Source organism: Cryptomeria japonica, chromosome 8 (assembly GCF_030272615.1).
Source record: "Cryptomeria japonica chromosome 8, Sugi_1.0, whole genome shotgun sequence".
Classification (NCBI taxonomy): Eukaryota; Viridiplantae; Streptophyta; class Pinopsida; order Cupressales; family Cupressaceae; genus Cryptomeria; species Cryptomeria japonica.
The window spans coordinates 417,781,581-417,796,921 of record NC_081412.1 but is presented as its reverse complement, the minus strand read 5'-3'; positions in this window follow the sequence as shown (position 1 = coordinate 417,796,921).

Genomic DNA, 15,341 nt, shown 5'->3' with positions numbered 1-15,341 from the left:
AACCATATCTTTGTTATCTGTCAAAGAAAATCCATCAGGTTGTTCAATATAGACTTCCTCTTCAAGATTTCCATTCAGAAATGCACATTTAATATCCATCTGATATACTTTGTAGTTCTTATTGTTCACCAAAAGTGATAACAAAAGATACTTATCCAATCTTGCATACCAAGCTCTTGGAGCTTGCTTTAATCCATATAAAGTTTTCCTTAACTTGCAAACCATATCTTTGTTATCTGTCAAAGAAAATCCATCAGGTTGTTCAATATAGACTTCCTCTTCAAGATTTCCATTCAGAAATGCACATTTAATATCCATCTGATATACTTTGTAGTTCTTATTGTTCACCAAAAGTGATAACAAAAGATACTTATCCAATCTTGCATACCAAGCTCTTGGAGCTTGCTTTAATCCATATAAAGTTTTCCTTAACTTGCAAACCATATCTTTGTTATCTGTCAAAGAAAATCCATCAGGTTGTTCAATATAGACTTCCTCTTCAAGATTTCCATTCAGAAATGCACATTTAATATCCATCTGATATACTTTGTAGTTCTTATTGTTCACCAAAAGTGATAACAAAAGATACTTATCCAATCTTGCATACCAAGCTCTTGGAGCTTGCTTTAATCCATATAAAGTTTTCCTTAACTTGCAAACCATATCTTTGTTATCTGTCAAAGAAAATCCATCAGGTTGTTCAATATAGACTTCCTCTTCAAGATTTCCATTCAGAAATGCACATTTAATATCCATCTGATATACTTTGTAGTTCTTATTGTTCACCAAAAGTGATAACAAAAGATACTTATCCAATCTTGCATACCAAGCTCTTGGAGCTTGCTTTAATCCATATAAAGTTTTCCTTAACTTGCAAACCATATCTTTGTTATCTGTCAAAGAAAATCCATCAGGTTGTTCAATATAGACTTCCTCTTCAAGATTTCCATTCAGAAATGCACATTTAATATCCATCTGATATACTTTGTAGTTCTTGTTGTTCACCAAAAGTGATAACCCAAGAACATCTGCAAATCTTTCTATGAAATGGCCAATTTTAGTCTACAAAACACATCAGGGCTTGGACAACATAACATAGGACCCTAATTGATCCTCCTGCACTTCAGGTTCTGCTAGACCTAGGGGGGACACCCTTTTGATGCACTAAATACAACAATTATAGACACATAACTGCATCAACACTAAGCAGATAGATCATTTCACAAGCTCAACATGTTAGGAAACATTATAGATTGGCTAGATCTGTACAAACAATAGGATGAAATAGATCTTGGAAAGAATGGAACACAAACACCCCTAAACATGAAGGGAAATTAGATTTATCTTTTAAAATGTATATCTGAAAACATCCCCAAACTTGCAAGACCAGTGCTTTGTTCATTGGGCAATAGAGTCACAGACAGAACTACAAATATGAATCATAGATGCAAGTTTATTTTCCTTAAACAAGATATTCATGCACCAATACCTTATATTAATGCACTATTTGATTCATTCACAAATTTATCAAATCTGGAAACACATTTCATCATTTATGAGTGACTACAGAGTTTAAAACCTTCCTTGAAGGATACCCATAAACAATCACACAATTTCCTTGAAATTGACAAATCTTATCCTCCTTGAGGATTCAATTCATGATAATGAAATACATACCTAAAGACAATACTGTGAGGAATTTACTCATTCCTAACACAAGCAAGACCTGCAACTAAAATCACATTTACAACAATGCACTGCAATCCTCTGTACCCTAAAACAAACCAAAAGCATTTACAAATTTGGGTCATGACATTCAGAAAGTGGAAGCCATCAAATCTAGAGCATTTTCCAAATTTTTGGAACCCTTACAACTGAGAAGAATTGGGAATAAGAAGAAGGGGGAAAAAAGAAAGTTTCAATCAGAACATGCCAAGTGTCCCTCCTTCTAACTGAATTTCATTCTCAACCAAACTGCTTCCAAAAAATCTGATCTTCACCAAAATTAACTCCATAATCAGATTCCTCATTCTGAGAGCTTTCCGAAAACATATAACACTTCATACTTCACTCAAAAAATGAGCCCTGGACAAATTAATCCCCATTTGTGCTCAGTCATTTAAATTTTTGAATTTTTGACATAGTTGAATCTATATCATTAACTGATTTTAAATTTGATTTTTGGCTCTGATTATGCTCTGACGCTTTGCCACATGATGGCCTCTGATTGGTCGATGGGGTCCACTGGGTGCCACCTGGGATGACACCTCATCACTCCGCCACGTGTCTGCTTACTTATCATCCACGTCATCACCACCTCATTGGGACCCACCTGCTGGACCTGCCACTTGTGAGCCACTTGGCTTTCGCCATTTCATAGGGTTTATTTGGCAAGCATCTTCCTTTCATGAAGTAGCACGAGCCGTTGGATCTCTCGAACCTGCAAGGTCTTTAACCATCTCAATTTTCGCACATGCTTTTTGCTGTTTCACAGCCTTTAACCAGTGAGAAACTTTTCTTCGCGAAATAGAGCAGATCGTCCGATTGACTAGAACCTGCATGATCTTTACCCTTTTCGCAATTTTGCAGGGTGTAACTCACATGCATCTTTGGCCTGCGAAATCGCGTGCTTCGTCAGATCATCTCGGACCTACTCATCGGTTAAGTTGGCCTTTCTCTGCAAATTTTGCCTGGTCACCTCGGGAAGCATGCATGTGTGGGCCCACCTGGTTGCTGCTCAGTCATCTCCTTCGTCACCTCAGGATCTGTGCTCATGTGTGGGCCCACCTTCGGCGCCCATAGGCACCATTCGTCAAAAGCCTTTATGGCTTAGACATATTACTAGTGTGGGTTATTTCTTATAAACATTTAAATACTCCAATGCCCAGGTGATGTGGGATAATTCATTTTGCCTGGACTGTGCATTTTAAGCTTTCCTACTCAGAATTTTAATGGCGCTTTTGGTCTAAAACTTTGATTTGTTCGAAAACTATTCATTGCTACTATTTCATATTTTCTGAAGGGTTTCAAATGCCTTTTCCAAACACCATGCATGTGAAGGGAGGATGCCACGTTGAGGACTGGGAATTGATGATTTTGAAAGTTGCTTTGTGCACATTTTTTAAAACATGCGTGGGAATTTCATGCATTATCTTTAACAATCATCGCGTGGAGGGGAGTGTTGGTTATTGATTGCATTTTTTAAAAAAAACCTTTGCCAAACACCAATCCACATGAAAAGGAAGATGCTATCGTTGCACAACAGGGAGGAGGCATAGAGTTATGGAGACTTCATGGCCCACATGGAGGGAGAGACACCATTAGCCTTCCAACTTGCAATCATCATGTGAGAAGAGGCCAGCAAAGGTTACAGATTTGATATTACATTTGTCATTTGAGTTGCATGAGGCATCTGATGTTGCCCACAAAACCACATGAAGATTTATACAGGAATTACACTAGCCAATTGCATTTCCTTCAAAAGACTCTAGCTGCTGCTCAGACACCACGCAGAGGGAGAGTTTGGCACCATGCCAATATTTCCATCAACTTCATGTTCAACGTAGAGGAGGGGGGAATACTGGTTTGCACCTGCGGATTGTATTTGCTTGGGTTTTAACATGGCCTCCAAACAGCCACGTGAGGGAGGAGAGACTGCAACAATTGTTGTGGAGTTTGTTGCTACTGTTATAAGTTGCATTTCAAATGCCCTTCTCTAGCTACCACATGCCATAAACAAGGAGGAGCAGCCAATGTATTTGGTTGATCTCTCTGCAACTTCACATAGGGCCACGCACAGGAGGAAACAAATTCAAACTTTGGCATTTGCTTGATGGTTTTTATTTTTTTGTTGCTTTCAATTGCTACGTGGGGGAAGACTTCATTCTGTTAGAGGTCTGTGGAGCTACTAACCTCAACCCCCAACCATAGAAAGGAAGAATACGACCAAGGGAGAAGAGGATTACACTCCACATTAACCACATTGCATTTGTTTGGAACGTTTGCTACTGTTGGAAAATTTTATGTTTCTTGCACTTTACTTGAAAGCTTCCATTTCCCATTATGTAATACATTGGTAAATTTCATATCTCTCAGAATTGTTTGAGGTTTAAAACTAGTATGCAAGATATACATCCATCAATCCATTAATGACAAATAAACCGAAGTCACCTCTCACCATCCTACTGGCAAATTGAAATCGAGCCAAGTCGGGCCCCAAAGTGGGTCCGACTAAAAAAATTTCATTTTCAAGCTACTAGCCTTCAAAATGCTTCAAACACCTTAAATACACCTTTGGAAACGATTGACATAGTTTTAGGATCATTAATCCACATTTCGCAACCTTCAGGCGATTACGCCACATTTTCGCATTTAATCGCGAAGACGTAATTTTCAAACCTGTCAAAATGCCTTTCTGGAGCTCGCCATCTGACAGGTGTGTACTCTGATATGAAAGAATTAAATCTACCAAATGGTTTCTTGAAATGAGTCTTGAGCAAAGAGATATTAATTGGTGAAAATGCCCAACTGGCTTTGTCGACACTGTGGACCTGATGAAGTCAATGTCCTGGCAACACATGATGCCTTTCTCAAAAATACCGAATGACCTCCATATGCCCTCAAATTTGAAACATAGGTACCTTGAAGTACATATTAAAACTTGGAAATATTAGTTCAATCACAAGACTAACAGGATGTAAATAGCGCGCTCACAAAAATGGCTACATCAACTGATACAACACTGAAGGTGCAGAAGACTGAAAATGATGGCTGAATGAACCCTTTTGAAAACCGATCAAACGGATTGATAAAGGCTTGAAATTTGAAACATAGCTCATCATTTATATCAGCATTAACCCAGAGTAAACATTCTAGCATGATTCTTACTGAGGAAACTTTTATACTTGTGCAAAACAAGGCTCCGACTAGCTGTCGAAACAGGGACTTGCCAAAACACACAAATTGCAAACGGATTTAGCTATGAAAACTTAGCAAATGGATTCATCAAGACTTGAAATTTTGTAGAATGACTCAAATTTATGCATATAATTTAATCCACTTTTAATTTATCCATGACGATCAACATGGAAAAAGATGTAATCGCTCAAAGTAGGCTACTCAATAAAATCTGCATTTGTGCCTAAAATACACTTTCAACTCACCCCTCAAACTGGGTACCTCATAAACTTATCCAAATTGAATTTTGAAAGTTGCACATCACTGAATAGGCCAAATCAAAGGTGTGGGACATGAATTCCAAGCCTTACCCTTTGAAAATCAACTGGCTCCATTTTACCCCCTCTCAAACTAAGCCATTCAAACTCACTCATTTAGGTACTTTTTTGACATGTAGAGAAATTTTTTGAAATGGGCCTCTAAACTTGACTCAATTTTAATCAGTCCCAACAATTCTTATGTGCTGCAAAAGCCAAAAATAATCTAACTGCCTCAATTCTAGCTACCGGTGCAAAGGTTTCATTGTAGTCAATTCCTTCTTTCTGAGAATGTCCCTTACACACTAGTCTTGCTTTATTTCTGATAACTTTACCATATTCATTAAGTTTGTTTCTGAATACCCATTTGGTTCCAATTAAATTTTTATCTTTAGGTCGGGGAACTAATGTCCAAGTATTGTTTTTCTCAATTTGTTCTAATTCTTCTTCCATAGCTTTAGTCCAATACTTATCTTCACATGCCTCATTAACTGATGATGGTTCAATTTAAGAAATAAGACATACCTCTTCATTTGCCAATCTTCCTCTTGTCATAACTCCTTTGTATTTGTTTCCAATTATCTGATCTTCAGAATGATTCAACCTTATATACCATGGTGTCTTTGTTTGTTGTTGTTCTTCAGTCACAGTGGAATTTTCAGATGATACTGATGTACTTGGATCTTCACTTCTACCGGTGGATTCAGTGTAGGTTCATTTATTAGAATTTCTGTTGTCGATTCAGAATCTATGTACCTTGAAGTTCCTCTGAATTGTTCATCAATCTTTACATTTGTACTTTCAACAATTTTCTGTAATCTCGTGTTAAAACATCTATATGCTTTACTCTTAGATGAATAACCAAGAAATATACCTTCATCACTTCTAGGATCAAATTTCCCAATAAACTCATCTCTTCTAATGTAACATTTGCTTCCAAATATTCTGAAATATTTAAGAGTAGGAGTAATACTAAACCATAGTTCATGAGGGGTCTTATCGGTTTCACCTTTGATGTGAACTTTATTGACTATATAGACCATTGTACTGACTGCTTCTCTCCAATACACGTGGTAAATTTTCTTCTCATATCATATTTCTTGCTACATCCAAGATAGTTCTATTTTTCCTTTCAACAACTCCATTTTGCTGAGGTGTCTAGGGTGCTGATAGCCGTCTTCTGATTCCATTCACTTCACAGAATGTATTAAACTCTTTAGATGTGAATCCTCCTCCTTGATCTGATCTTAAGCACTTAATTTTCTTACCAGTTTCAATTTCAACCATTGCTTTGAATAGTTTAAATTTTCCAAGTGCTTCAGATTTTTCTCTAAGAAAAGTAACCCAACACATTCTAGAATAGTCATCAATGATTAGCATGAAATATCTATCACCTTGTAAGCTTTTGGTTCTAGCTGGACCACATAAATCAGTGTGAATTAAATCAAGAGCATTATTTGATTTTTTACGAATGCTTTTGAAGCTAGCTCTAACCTGTTTTCCAAATTGACATTCCTTACATATTGTATTCTGAGGTTTGACAATCTTAGGTAAGTCTCTAACTCCCTTAGTAGTACTGATCTTTACCATGCAATCAAAGTTTACATGATAGAGTCTCTTATGCCATAACCAACTTTCATTTATATGTGCAATCAAGCATGACTTTTCATTGTTATTCAAATGAAAGATATTACCTCTAGTCTGATTACCGGTTGCAATTTCTAAGCCAATTCTGTTCATGATTTTATATTTTCCATTCTTAAATTGTAACTGAAATCCTTTCTCAACTAATTGACCAACATTCAAAAGATTAGTCTTTAAACCTTCAACATAGTAGACATTGTCAGTGTTATGTTTACCATCAAGAGATATTGAACCCTTACCTCTGATTTGACAAGCTTTGTCATCTCCAAATCTTACTAAGCCGCCATTATATTCTTGAAAGTTTAAGAATTTAGCTTTATCACTTGTCATATGATGTGAGCATCCAGAGTCAATTATCCATTCATCTTTTACCTCAATTTTAGCTGCCAAGGTTTGTTCTACAGGTTGCACTGCAGGTGCCGGTTGATCTTCTATTATAGCAACAAAAACCCATCCATTGTCTACCAGATCTTCTTCAGAATCATCAGTCACTCCTTCATCAACTACATAACAAGATTGGTCCTTATTTTTCTTGAATCTATATCTTTGATATTCAGGGTTAGGTTTGTATGTCCTTCTGGCTTCTTCTCTTAGTCTAGCATGTCTAGCAGGGCATCTTGAAGCCATATGACCAATTTTATTGTAGTTAAAACATTTAAAGGGTGCTTTACCTTTATACTTACTTCCGACTGGACCTGTAGGCATTTTTCTTTCAAATAGTGCTTCAAGTTCTTCAAGTTCTTCAAGTTCTCTTGCATAAAAGGCTTTCCAATCAGATTTGTCAAATGATGATGCAGATGATGTTGATGCTTTGAAGGCTAAAGCTGTCTTTATAGTAGCAATGGGACCAAATTCCTCAATTTCAAAGGCAAAATTTTTCCAATCAATGTATCCCTAGTTACTGATGTATTAGGCATTGTTCTTAATTCATTTATAGCACTAACCTTCATTTTGTATGCCAGTGGCAATCCTCTTAAAACTTTTGAAACAATATCATCTTCACTTAGAGTTCCTCCACAACATTTTATACAAAAAACAATTTCATTTACTCTTTCCATAAAAGCAAGGATTCTTTCATCTTCTTCCATTTTCAGATTTTCATACCTGACCCGGAAGCTTTCAAGTTTTGCAATTTTGACTGTGGAATCTCCTTCATTTAGTGTTTCCAAATGATCCCAACCTAGAGTAGCAGCATATAACCATTCTTTGTAACATCCCAGATGTCCTTTCCAATGCAATTCAGATGTGTCTCCATTCTGATCTTCCATATCCCATAGTTGGTTCCATCAATTTTAGGACTGTCCTTCTTGAAATAATTAGTGGACATTGGATCTCCTCAAGTTGTTAAACTTCTGCAAAAGAGGACTTAGCTCTGATACCAATGGTTAGGTCCCAGGGACAACTAAGAGGGGGGGGGGGGGGGGGGTGAATCAGTTGTCTAAAACTTTAAATGAAAAACAACTTAATCAATTATTGCTTTAATACCGATGAGACAGTTTATTATACCTGTGGACAGATTTAACAGATAAATGCAATACCGGTAAAGATTAATGCATGAAATGAAAACATAAAATCATCCACAACACATGACACCAATATTTGTATGTGGAAACCCTATAAGGGGAAAAACCACGGTGGGAAACCTTACCCACAATTAGATGATACTACCGCAGATAGTAAGTGTACATAAATGGGGTTTGCACATGTAGAAAGGCCAAGCGCCTAGAGCTCACTGCTCAAACACAAATGGGAGTCACACTGACTACAATTTGGATGGTTAAATCCAATAAGAATGTACTGCTTGAAATAACATCTTCATATGTTGGATTCAGTACTGGTGTAATGTTGATATGCCTTCACAAAACCCTAACTTTACCTTCAAATGATGTCTTTGTGTATAGCTCTGCTTAATCTTGCATATCTCTTCACAATATACCTTCTTCGCATTCCACACTTGATCTTATAGTTAAGATCTTACATTTATACCATAACCTAAGACCAATTTTAGTATGTCGGCTCTACAAGATATTACAATAAATCATTTTACAAACAATATAATATCCGATGCAATAATCGATTGAACATGTCGGCTTAATGCATTTACAACATTAATTAATCATTTCCATAACGTGCCATGCTGATCTGGAAAAGATAAACCTGCCGTGTAACCCTAGGTAACCTTGGACCTATTTTTCGGTAAAAGAAAATATGCAAATATGAATATACCAATGATTACATCTCCAAGATAAGATGTCCACACGATGTCTTTGACATTTCCAAATGTCTTCCATGCCATATCAGGTGCCGGTGATTATTATATCTTGCCGGTGTACCATATACCAGTAACTGTGCAATAGTTGCTTGCCGGTGAATGTTTGTTGGATCTTCAAAGTGATTTTATTAGGTGTTGACATCAATGACAAAACCATACCAAAATACCAACAATCTATTTAGATCAACACTACCAAAATATGGAAGCGCAGGTGCTACCCTCTGAGGATGAAAGGTTTCCGTTGCAGTAGGTCTTCAATTTGCTTTTCCCCATTCTGGAATAAAGTCTGGTCTCTGAACCAACAATTTTGGGTTCTAGCATTCCACTAGAAAAATTCCCCATTTAGTTGCCAAGAAATGTTAATATTATTTTGGGGTTGTTCGTAGGCAACATTTTGGTCAAGTGGCAATGAATTCTTTTGATTTTTGGCCCATTTTCCTGTTCGTCAGCATGCATGCCAAGCGATGTCTTAATGTTGTCCTGAGTTGCTCACTTTTCTCCCTCAAAGTTGAGAGAACGTGGAGCTTCCACATGGCTCGAGTTCTTATCTTGGTGTATGCTTCTCATCCCCACCATCCATCGTGTAAAGGTGGTGACACTTGGTGTCCCTGCATTGCATGATCCGGTTCTCTTTTCACGCTCAACTTCGGGTCTCCCCCGAGTTGCCGTGTGTCTTCCATGGTGGTTCATGAACCACAATGTAGTTTTCATTGTAGTTTTCTTGTTGGGTAGGTGTAGGGGTCACCGTGACAGAGTTGGGATAACAACTTTAAAGGTCGTTTCACTGGGAGTTTCCCTTCAGAAGCAATTGCTAGGATGTTGTTGATACTACATACTGTTGGTTAAGAGTAAGAGGATCTATATATGTTTTCTTCTTCTTGCTTTAAGGGGGTTTAGGCTTTGGCTTATTGAAGAGGCCTTTATGTTAATTAAATTTGGTGAATGATAGACATGTCAGATTGTGCCTATGGCCTTTGTGATTGTTTTACTTGAATCTTAATATACTGAATTATGTGTTGTTTCCAAATTCAATAACTTCTATGGTATTTGTTGTGAGACTGTGTGGATTAAACTATGTTCTAAGACTTGTTATATGTTGGATGAATGGTTAATATCATTTTATATTGAATGAGTTTTGTTGAATTACTCTCTCAAATGGATCTGAGCATGTAGATTGTTGAATGAGCTTCAAAGCTACATGTATTTTGGTTTTATATGTCGTTAATGCTTTTCCAAAATATTTTGGCATATTGCCTAGATAGTGTAGATCATTTTTTTTAAGTTTCCTTCTTCTCCTTTTCTCCCCCCAAATGTATGAAGAGCCAACTTCTCAAAACTAGAGGTCATTCAGTGAGTTTTACCCAAAAGGTCCCCCATCACTCAATTTACCATAAGGCTGTTAGCATTTAAGGTAAAATTAAGAGTCAATAGACACATATAATGAACAACTTACCAATGGATGATAATCATGCCCCCCTTCAATGTGACCATGCTGCCTACAATGTTTCTCAGTTGTTGTGATTAAAAGTCTTCTAGTCTTTAAGCCCTTACAATTTTTGCAGGGACAATAACATTTCCCATCACCTTTTCTTTTCAAGCTAGACCACAATCTAGCAATTGTCTCCTTATTTTGTTCTTCACTGATATTATCTGACATGATTTTTCTTCACAGGCAAAAAATCAGGATATGAAAAAGTTAGTCTATAACCTTCACAAGCCAAGCAAAACGATGTCGCAAGTATGAAAAAGACTGTTTGCATTTTTTTTTTACTTTTTCACTTTTATGTTTGTTGTCGGAATTTCGATGAACGTTAGACAAGATTCTGATGACAACTGGGTTCGTCAAAATTTTGATGAACGTTAGGCAATATTTTTAAAAAATAAAAACAAATTTGACACAAATTGCCTTGTAAGATCCGACAAAATGAAAGAAATCCCATAGTTCATTAGAAAATGCACCCAAATGAGTTAGTGAATTATGGATATGTATGTGTGCATATTTGTGTGATTGTATGTATTTTAGTCTTTGTCTATATATATCATGCACACACTCGTGTTTGCCCTTGCTGTCACCACCGCTCATATAATGTGCATTTGCCCTTGTTGTCGTCGTTACTCGTATAATGCGTGTTTGCCATTGCCTATGTGCTCTAAAACAACTGACTAACCTTCTTGTTCAATCCATTGGTACTCATATTTTTAGTGTTTCTTTTCTCTACTTAGCTAGTTATGCATATGTCATTCTCTCTCTATATGTCATGCACATGGACATGCACAGACATTAACATACATATATACATAGACAATTATATGTTGCATGCTATATATACAGAGAATGACATAGACATAAACATATGCATCATTGGATGGATAGGAACATTAAAAATATCTTGTTCTGCCTATCACAAACAACTATCTGTGATTTTTTGAAAAGTCAATAACACGAAGTTTCTCATCACTTATTCTAGGCACTCCTTGGCTAAACTGGCTCAGAAAGGTAGGAAGAGTCAATAACTTGAAATTTGTCAAAAGATTTGACATGGTTGATTGTGATCAACAAAATTAGGTCGAAAATGGTGTTATAAAACTCATGTTATTGAGTTTTCAAAATTATTTAAAAAACCAAAGTTACAACTAATTCTGCTGATCATAATTAATGATCTGTAATTTTTCAAAATTTGCGCATTAATATTTTTTTTGTGTTTTTGACGTGCGATTTTCGAGCCACTTTAGCCCTAGATGATGCAGCTATCCGAGATCCAAAACATTAGTGTCGTACCGATGGCATCTATACCCATGTCCAGTTGTAGGTGGGCCCATGCATGCATTGTGATGATGTGGACTCGCCAGAAAGGACATCCACACAACACGTCATGTTGCTTGGTTTGGAGGGTGTATAAAATGCAATTAGTCAAACTACCAAGAGACCGCTGTAGAAACTTAAAAATAATTATTTTTAATTATTTTTAATTCCTCACATAATTAATTAATTATGTTAATTCAAATTCTCCTCAATATTAATTAAATATAATTAATATTGTCACTATAGTATGTGACTAAATTATTTAATAAATCAATCCCTTTCTTTATTCTTCTAAAAAATTAAATCCTCACAAATCTTCCTCTTGGCTAATCAATTTCAATTAATTAGTTAACCTACGTGATTCCTACAAATCATCTTCTTAATTTATCATTAACCTAATAAATTCTTCTAGAAACTCCCTAAACTCACTTAACCTTATTCTTCTAATTTTTAATTCCCTCCACTTATTCTCTCTCCTAGTCAAATCCTCCTACAAATCCTAATCCCACCTAACACTTCCTCTAATCCCCCTCCTAGTGAGTTGCTAGTGGCTAATCATCATGATTAGCCACAAAGTCAACCCCTTGTCCCTTCCATCTTCCTCCAATCCCCATGATTATCCCTTTTTGGAGAACTTTAAATTTCTCATCTCCATTCTTCAAGGAATGTCACATCCCTTGCTCCTCTCAAGGCACATTGGGAAGTCTTCCCAATGCACCTTGCTCTTCTCAAGGTACCTTGGGAAGTCTTCCCAATGTACCTTGAGGAGTGTGGAGACAAGAAATGCCTTTAAGGCATATCTCTTGGTCTCCACACCCTCTCTTGGGCCTTGTGGGAGCTCACAAGTAATCCTAGCCCTTCATCTTGAATCCATCCTAGCCATCCATTTTTCCTCTCCTCTTCCTATAAATTGAGGATTCCATCCCTTCATTATCCATCTCTAAGTTCAGTAATCTTATGCTGCCCTTTTGAGCCTAGGAAATCATCTTAGCAACCTTATCATGTCCAAATCATATCTCATCCACACTTTACCATTTTATCCATATCATCCTCCTAAAATCTATTTCATATTGTGCACAACATTGGAGAGCCATCCACATCAAGCAAGCAAGAGGAGCATCATCAAGGGTCGCCTTCACTTCATTGAGCTCCATCTGAAGGAGAAGGTATTGGTTTGTGAGGTATATGCATTTGTCCTTGTTTTGAGCATTTCAAATTATGTCTTTGGATTTCATGTGATTATATGTTTGATTTGCATGTTTGTTATCTAATCCACCTCACAAGTCTTTTCCCCTCTTCAACCACAAAGTGCTTTGTTGGATGTGTGGGAAAGTAGTGGGAGACAAATGTCTCCTATGACTATTATTATACTATAACAAGCAGGTAATTGGGGACAATAACTTGGAGACTTGACTTTGTTAGGGTCAGTTCAATAATAACACATTTAATGTTGATCTCTTCATGTTGTGTGGTCAATAAAATTCAAAGCCATTAACTTGGAAGGAAAGAATGTCCAGCGCATGGGTAGTGATGATGTGGACATCATGTGGGCCCTGATGATGTGGACTCGACATAAAAAGCATCCACACCATATGTCAGGTTGTCAGATTTTTGGGTGCGTATAACACACAATCGGTCTTTTGCAAACCGTCAAGGTTGCAACTGGAAATTGAGGAGTTTATAAATTATAGGATTTCGTGAAGCTGAATGTGGATAGATTGTCAATGCACAAGCTTTCATGATTGTAGGGGCAAAAGACTGACTGCATTGCAAGTGGGGAAGGAAAACCCAAGATGGGCTGCATAGAGATAGTTGTAGTCTTGTTATGTTTGTGTTTACCTTTTTTTTATTCGTTGTATTCATTGTTCATGGACTAATAGTATTTTTCTTTTTCACTGCTAGCTTATTAGGACACATTATATTTGTATTATGTTTTAAGTACTTATACCAAACACATTTGTACGCTATCTTCGCCATAGCTCTAGAACTATGGCTAACTGACACATATAATTTTGGCGATATGCATTACTTAGTGTTAGTTTATATTGAATGTTAAATGCAATTTCAGATTTGAACATGTAGGTTTATTCTATTTGTCTTGAATTGCGTTTAATTTCCACTGTAGACTACCACTAACACTAGTTATACATGCAGGTTGTTCATTTCAAAGGATGATTGAGAAGTCCACTGAAACGTCCAAAATTTCCAGGTTTTTTCTCCCTCTACATGCTTTGATATTACTTGCATTGTATTGTCTCCTTATTAATAATGTCTAGGGCTTGTGTAATTTCTTTTAGGAGGCTTTTTTAATATGTATATTGGTGCATATTATTCTTTCATTTGGTAGAAATGTCTGAATAAAATTCATGTTTTTTATTAAGTAATATTGATGGTCATTAGCTTAATGCATTAGTGAACGAAGAAAATGGTCAATGCAGTTGTGTGCTACCTTATAGTCTTATTTGTACATGTGCATCTTAGATAATAAGATATTATTCCCTATTTTCAAATCCATAGAAATGTTATTTATGGAAATTGGTCTCATGAAACCAATGTTAGTTACATGAACCTTATATTCGAATTCCTGCAGATGATGTGTGCATTGCAAAAATTGTTCTGTATATATGATATTCATCTGGATATGAGAGTTTACATTCATCTGACTATTTGTGTAAATATAGATTAGCAATGTTCCTCAATGAAAGAGTACCATTTTTTTTTGACATTCCAATACTGATTTGAAATGATATGTGGAGTGTGGTGGGAGATGAGGGGATATTGTATGCATACTGTTGCAGTGGTGGAGATCCATGATCGAGCCCTCCTCATTTGTCTATCATCCTTGTTCTCTATTTTTCTACATTAAATATATCATACCAGGTTATTAATAATATCCCCATACTAAGTAAGAGACAGAATCTTTAGAATAGATACTTATTTTGAAAGAGACATGTCTTTCCAATAATGAATTGGTTCTCTTTATTGACATTAATTAGTGTCAAAGAGTGTTTTCTTAGTTTGAACGTTTTCACGAAGGACACTCCTATTATGCTAGAATCCACAAAGCACCAAATGTCTTTTCTTGGGAATATTTTGGACAAGCATTTGCTGATGGTTATGGAGTTAAATTATCCTCTGGTTCTTCATGTTGTCAAAAAGGTGCTAGGGAAGGAATTTATCCATGCCAAGAATAGATACCGTGTGAACATGAATATCACCTCTATGTTTTTGGCTCTATACATCAAAATGGGGGTCGGGAAACCCAAAATGAAGCTATTATGGCCGAAGCTTTTTCGCCACTATTTTTTGGGGGAAATTGACTCGGCGTTGGACAACATTGATGATCAGAAACGTATCCCCATGACTAATATGTATTAAATGTTGCATGAGTGAGAAAATGAAGTTAGGA